The sequence below is a fragment of the Lathyrus oleraceus genome, chromosome 7 (genome assembly GCF_024323335.1).
Source record: "Lathyrus oleraceus cultivar Zhongwan6 chromosome 7, CAAS_Psat_ZW6_1.0, whole genome shotgun sequence".
NCBI classification, from domain to species: domain Eukaryota; kingdom Viridiplantae; phylum Streptophyta; class Magnoliopsida; order Fabales; family Fabaceae; genus Lathyrus; species Lathyrus oleraceus.
This window is the reverse complement of record NC_066585.1, coordinates 234,366,923-234,374,986: the sequence shown is the minus strand read 5'-3', so window position 1 is coordinate 234,374,986 and position 8,064 is coordinate 234,366,923.

Here is an 8,064-nt window from a genome sequence, read left to right as displayed (position 1 = left end):
AACATGGTCTCGCGACCAAAGAGAATGGGATCGGGAGTCGGTTATGCGAAGGGAAGGTATTAGCACCCCTACGCATCCGTCGTACTCGACGGATCCACGCACAAAAGGAAGGATAAATGGTTGCTAAAACACTGCTCACACACACACACTGGCTGAAAGAGACACAAGAAAACAAGACTGAAACTGACTCGGCAGGACATCGTATCCTGGGCCTACTTAGTCTATCAGGCATAGACATCAGAGTCGAAGTAGTTCGGACTGGGGAAACGACACATGCTCGCTAGGATATCGCATCCTATGCATACGTATCTCCTTGGACGAAGGAGAATCAGAGCATTCGTAGCTCGGCTGACACACACAAACAAACAGACAAAGGCAAACGTGGAGCCCGAATGCCAATCACTGGACTTACATCAGCATCCGAACCTAAACACACGCACACTAGAACCCAAATGCCACTCGATGGACTTACATCAGCTTCCAAGCACACAACAAGACAAAAACAAAGACACAGGCGCCCGGAGAGATCTGCTCATCTCCTGCCTACGTACCTCATCTGGTATGAGGATCAGGGCGACGTAGTTCCCCTACAGAGGGAAAAAGGACTAGCCTAACCAGATAACAGAGGGAGACACAACACTAGGGAGACTACGACTCGAGCCTAGATGTTGTCATGCAAAGTCAACCCTAAGTTAAGGTTTCTAGCTAACTGGCACAGGGAGCCAGCCTATCCTAAACATGACTTGCACAGGAAGCAAGCCACACCAAACCTAACTTGCACAGGAGGCAAGGGTCTCGATTGCAACTAGGGCAAGAGAAAGGGGAGGTCTCAATCGCAACGAGGGCGAGAGAAAAGAATTAGTGTTAGTTGTTAGTCAAACTCGACAAGACATCGCATCTCGTGCCTACGTATCTCATCTGAACATGAGAATCAGAGTTGCCGTAGTTCGGCTAAACTATTACTGTTGGTTTGTGTTTTTTAAGTGGACAACGTCACTGCACAATCTACCTGATGCTCGACCTTTGGAGACTTACTCACCTGTAGTAGAAGGAGTTAACGTATCCTTAAGAGGGGATAATGTTTGTTTGTGTTTTAGGAAAGCGCAAGCAAGAAAGGAAGTCCTATACGAAGGAACCGTGCTACCTTAATTGACATGCAAACGAGACTACGCGGAGTCTAACAAACCTAGGGGATACAATCACTCCACACAAGCACACACAAGCACATACAGCATAAAATAAACACACCAACAAGGGGCTCAAACATCAAGGTTAGGTTTTAGTCGAGGGGTCATATCAACCTCAACAAACAAACCTCTGGAATTGGGTAGATATTGCTCTTAACCTTGCCATTGAGGGGCTAAGGTGAAGCAGATGAAAGGAGATGAGGGGTGTGCCTCATTGCTCTTATCCCTGGCCAGGGAGAGCTCAAGACAAGAATGTGTGGGTTCAGAAAGTGGGAACCCTTCTACACATTTAAAACTGACTCAACTGTACAATTGTACAAGATCTTGGGTTTGTATCTGCAATGCATCAACACAGTGATGTGAGCAAAGCAGATGACACACAGAATAGCAGGGGATAGATTGCATATCCCTTGTGTCTGCCAATGCCTCTTCACTTAGGAGGTCTTTGACTCTGTACAAGGACAAATGTAAACAATCACAAACATTGCCTCTTAAGGAGGACTTCAGACAGTTGCCTGACCAAGTAACAGGCCAGGTCTTCCAGACTACATGAAGATTAGAAGTATACCTCAATGCAAATTGCTTAATAAGCAAAGCAAAGCAAGTTCAAAGAACTAAGCAACTAATGGTGCCTGAAATAGTCAAACAGATTAGTACACAATTCAAAAGTTAAAGCAACAGGAAGTAGGAATCAACAGTCAAAACAAACAGACAAATGTGCAAAGCACAAAGCTCAAGGCATACGAGCCAAGCAACCTACAAAACAAAGAGGTTAGCTCATGATAATCAAATGAACTCAATCAAATTGTAGTGATCTCTTTGAAGCATTTGTAGCTTAACCTGAAAACATGAACTCAGAAGTGAGTAACAGGACCACTAGGGCAAGCCTAGGGTCAAAAGAGAATGAAAAAGTCAAAACAGCAAAGGGCAAGCATCCAAAATCATGTTCAAACAATCAAGAAACAATCCCAATTGGATTCATATTCATATCAATCACCACCATCATTTCATGAACAATTTAAGTCAAGGTATGGCATTTAGAAGCTCATAGGAGTCAACAGAAAGACTTGCATCAAAAGTCAACTCAAACATTTCCAAAAATCACCAAATAAATCATGACCAATCACAACCCACAGCATGGTAAGCATGTCAAATTTCATCTCATTTGGACAAGAGGAAAGCAGTCAATGAAAATCAGAAAGTCAAAGCAATTTTGAACATGCTCAAAGAAGTCAACCAAACATGCATCAACTTGAAAAATTCATAAGTCAGTGATGGCATATGATAAACGAATGGGACTAAAACCATGGCAAAGCTCAGGATGTCTAGTTATCTCATGTAAAATTTCATGTCCATATAATAAAGGATGAGGATTTCACAAATGAAATGGCAACATGCATCACAAGAAGTCAACATTTTGGTCAAACAGGGGAGAAAATCTCAAACAATTAGGAAATGCCCCAAATAAATCCACAAAAAATCACATACCAACTAGACATACAAGAGTAGGCTCATGCAAAATTTTAGATCAATTGGAGGTCAAGAAGCATGGATACAAAAATCATGAAGTTGCACATCAATGGTGTGACACAAATTGTCACACCCTAATTCAAAAAATCATAACTCACAAACCAGCAATGATAAATTCACAAACTCTACACCAAAATCACCATGAATGTGTCTAGTTTAAGCACAAAAAATTTGGGAGCCATTGGATAAAGTATCACCATTTCACAAATGAATTGGCAAAAGGTACAAAAGGTGCATACATGTCAAGAACCCTAATGCCATTAAAAATCCAGCCATCCAAAAAATCATTAAAAATCATGATAAAAAAGTAGACATCAAACAGGACATGATGCAAAAATTTTCATGAAATTTGGATTTGAAATGCATGAGTTATGAATTTTACAAAATGTAGTATCAATTTGGAATAAATGAACAAAATGAACATGGTTTAACAAGTCAACAAATTGACCGATGGCATTTTTGAAATTACCACACTCATTAGACAAAACGCAGCGCTTAGGGAGGGAAAACCAAATGTTCTGATTGGTTGTCACCAATAGAACAGTGTCAAGCAGGCAATACACGTGAAAACACCAAGTTCTGGAAGTCATTTAGGGTTTGCTACAGTAACAGTATTCTTCATCATCTCCAACAATCGTGGAATACAAACATGCCCAGAAACAGCAATCAAGCACACCATTCGAACAAGTGAACCAAGCACATGCATAATCCAAACATGGTTTTCATGAAATCATCATCATCAAAGCAAATCGACTAAAAACATATTTGAGCATACAAATTAAAATCCAGATTTCTCATGCATGACACAACCATTTTAAGTGAGACAAAGTTCAATGGAATCAGCATCAAAAGACCTACCAGAAACATCTCATGATTTTGGAAATAGAGGAGATCGAAAACTTACTTGGATTTGAAGAAAAGAGTGAAGCAGTGGTTATTCTGGAGATATAAGCTCAAACAGATGAAGCTGATGGTTGGAAATGATGGATGCTTGAAGCACTTTAACTCAATGATGCTTGAAAATGTCCAAATCTCGATTTTCCATTGTTGTGCTTTGGAGAAAACAGAGCTCGAAATGAGCTTCCAGCTGGGGTTTGATGTTGCAAAAAGCTTCCAATTGTTGGCCAGATGATGGAACAATGAAGAGATGCTCGAGTGCTTTGAGAGTTTTAGCAGAAAAATGCAAAGTGTGAAAATGTTGATTGAGAGGGAATGAGAGTTTTTTTGTGTATGATGGCTGCTACTAGGGTTTACAATGACAGAAAATGATGAATATATCTGCTGTTTAAGGGTACAAATCAAAGTCCATGAAAATGTGGGATGGAGTTAGTGAAAAAGTGTACTTTTGTCCAATTTTCAAGCAAGTAGGTGATGGCTATATGTACTGCACAAAAATGACTTTCAAACATGACACAAACCACATTTCTGAACTATTTCAATTGGCCAAATGGTTTAAAAAAGATTATTTTGAAAAGTCAAAATTCAACTCACTTGAAATTAATTAAGGCAAGTTCAAAAAGGCCATTTTGCATGGTGATGTTTTGGTGCATGAGGATGACATATTTGGAAAGATGAGGTCAAATGTGACTTGTTGGAAAAAACCCCACCAAATTTGGCCAAATGGTTTGAGAGATATGGCCTTTTGAAGTTCAAGAATTTCTGAAAATGATTTGATCATAACTTGCCAACCATACATGGGAATTGAGTGTTCTTGGACTTTTTGGAAATGGGAGAACAAGATCTTCAACTTTCATGTTGGGCAAAAATTCATTTGAAGCTTGTATCATGATGTAAGTTTGAGGATCAAGACTTTCCATTTTTGGCAGGTTTTAATTACAGGTCCAATTTCTACTTTTGGAAATTTCTGATCTGGCTTCAAATTCTTCCATGATGGTGTTTGACATGATATATGAGGACTATATGGACATGAATAAGCTCTCTCAAACCAAATCCATCCATCAAAACCATAAAATCAGACACAGTTGACCAAGTTTGACTTTTTAGGGTTTCTGACTGACTGTGCATTGACTGGTGACTTCTGAACATCCAATCCTTGACCAAAACACTTCAAATGGATCCCCAAGTCATGTGAACATGTTGGGCTAACCCTAGGGCCTTGGCTCAATGGAATTTGTACTTGCTTGCTTAACTGACTGATCTCTTGACCAGTTTGACCTAATTCTCTTGATTGGCTTGCACTTGAGGCAAATAGGACAATGCAATGTTATGCAGTGGACCATGTTATGTTATGACCTAATATGAGAATGTATGTACAATGATAGGTGCAAATTTGAGGTGTTACACTTCCAAGAAAAATTTGGATGATTTTTCCATCCAGGATTATACGTATTGGAGTAAGGATTATTCTGCTTCTGGAAATTAATCTCTTCTACCTATTGTACAGTTGCCACACAATGCATGGCGAAGTGAGGTCTTCCACAAATTTCACAACTAACGGCTTGAATAGGTTGGATCGGATGCACTTGTGCCACCGTTTGAGTGTCAAGAGTCATTTTCTTGAGTCTTCTCTCTACTTCAGCTGTTATTTGATCTTCCATCTTCATAACTTGATTTGCTAGCTTGAGATCAATGATACCTTCAGGTTGACTTACACTGCGGTCATAGAGTTCCAGATGATCATTTGCTGCAATGGCTTCAATGATTTTCTTTATTCCAGTGGCTCTTGTAAAATTTGTTGAGCCACCAGCAGCCGTGTCTATGAGTTGTTTAGTCTTCATTCTAAGTCCATTCACAAAATTTTGCATCTGTTCAGTTGCATCCATGTTATGAGTAGGACATGCAACCAACAATCGCTTGAACCTCTTGTAAGCGTCTCCGAGTGATTCTCCTTCCTTCTGTTTGAAATTAAGAATATCATATCTCTTGTGGATATACACAGAAGCAGGGAAGTACTCATTCAAAAATGTTGTCTCCATTTGTTGCCTAGCTGTTATGCTTCCCGCGGGTAAAGAGTAGAACCACTTTTCGGCATCTTCCGACAGTGTAAACGAAAACATCACCAACTTTTTAGCTTCCTCTGAGTGTCCCTCAATTTTTAACGATGTCATCATGGTCAGAAATCTTTGTATATGCTTGTTGGCATCTTCATTGATTTTTCCGGGGAACGGTCTCCTTTCGAGTTGACGAATCGTTGAAGGGTGTAGCTGAAAATGATCAACATTTACCGGCTGGTTTACAATTGTTAACCTACCAGTAGGAGCATTTGCACTTCCATAGTCACCCAGAAGTCTTTCTGCAGGAGGTGTGTAATACCCCAAAATTTACCCTTCATTTTTCCTGAAAAAAAAAAAACGAAAAAAAGAAGAAAATTTTTAATTAATTAATTAATTAATTAAATAAATAAAATAAATAAATAAATAAAATATAACAAATTATTTTGGACTTGGGTCTCCCTCATTTGAGCCCATTACCCACGAAAATCAGTCTATAAATACTGAAGTTTCAGTAGAGGAAAACACACTTGGAGTTACACTGGGAGATTCACTGGAGAAAGAAGGAAGAGAAGCAAAACCCTGAGGAAAAGATAGTGAGAGAAAAGCCAACAGAGTTCAGAGTAACCTCCAAACCCTGAAAGGAAGTCAACTTGTAAACCTCACGGGCGCAACTCAATCAAGCTCTCCAATCAGGTTTGCCCTATATCCATCATCTTTATGCCTTTTATTTGAATGCTCTAAATGTATGAGGTATTATGGGTGAATTTGATACCTTTTTGTGAGCCTTTTGTGAATTTTGATGGAATTATTCATGTGGTTACATTTTGATTTAGGGGCAACTCTGGGTTACCCTATTTTGTTTATTCTAACCTGTCTTGTGTTTCCATGGCATTGTTTTCTCTTGATTTCATCCTACTACTCTAACCCTTTGTCGAGTTTTGTGAGGGCTCACATGGCTTTCGCAGAGACACTCGCGTGGTTTCCCACTTTATTTGTGGGATACCCCCTGGAGTTTTATTCTGATTATTCGTGTTGACTGATTTCCTTTGACGGTCCAGCTGGAGACATTTCAGGGTTTCTTGCCCCTTTAACTGCTATAGCTTCGGATCTTTATCCGTGTGGTAATTTTTTCCCTTTCTCATACTTTATCGCTTTCTTAGCTAGAAGACCTCGATAGGAGGCAATGTTTGAGCCCCTTGGTGGCATTTTACTTTGAGATACATGTTTTGTGTTTTGTATTCATATCCCTGCAGGTAGCGCGGTTCCTTCGTCAAGGACTGCCTTTTTGCCCTCGAGCATCCCAAACCCTAAAACCCAAAGCAACATGTTTACTCCTTCTACTACAGGCGAGTAAGTCTCCAAAGGTCGAGCATCCGGTAGATTGCGTAGTAACGTTGTTCGTCCAAAACCCAATCCATAACCCCGTAGTTAGCCGAACTACGACTTGCTCTGATTCTCATTCCAGACGAGATACGTAGGCATAAGACGCGATGTCTTAGCGAGCACACATCCCCCCAACTCATAGGTCAGCCGAGCTACGAAGACTCTGATTCTCATATTCAGATGAGATACGTATGCAGTGGATGCGACATCCGCGCGAGTCATTTCTCTTAACCTTTTTAGTAAATAAACAACACAAGATAAACCCACACCCTTTAGACAAGAACTACAAAAGTGGATCCCGTAGAGTACTACGGATGCGTAAGGGTGCTAATACCTTCCTTTCGCATAACCGACTCCCGAACCCAAGATTTGGTTGCGAGACCCCGTCTTGTCCTTTCCTTTTTCAGGTTTACTTCGAGCGTTTCCTTTCCCTCCTTTGGGATGAATAACGCACGGTGGCGACTCTTCTGTCATTTTCTTTCGCCGGTTGTTTTTTTTTCGCACTGTATTTTTCAGGTTGCGACAGCTGGCGACTCTGCTGGGGACTTTAAGAAGTTGACCTCTTGCTGGTCCATCTTCCCTAAGCGAGTCCCTCCTAGCTTTTGTAGTTTGTTTGTTTATTGGATGTTCATGCTTTTGTACAGTTATTTATTTACCTGCTTTACCTTATTACATTGTGTACATATCATTGTTGTATCTGTTTCTGTTGGCTGGCTGCTTGGTGATCTTTGTGAGATGAGTTCTATACCCGAACTCGAGTGCACTTAAGATAGGAGAATGGCATAGTCCTGTCAACTTGTGTGGAGTATTCCTTAGCGAGTTGACTTGCAAGCCCATTCACTTGGTGGAGGTCATGTTGAGATCAATAATGTCACATAAGTAAGTTGTGGTTAGACATTACTTGTTCCAATATAGACCTAAGAAGCCAAGGACCTTAGTTTACCTAACCCATCTTGGCCTATTCGTAGGACGTAGTGCGAAAGTCGTTCAAATGTAAGATTTGATACGAT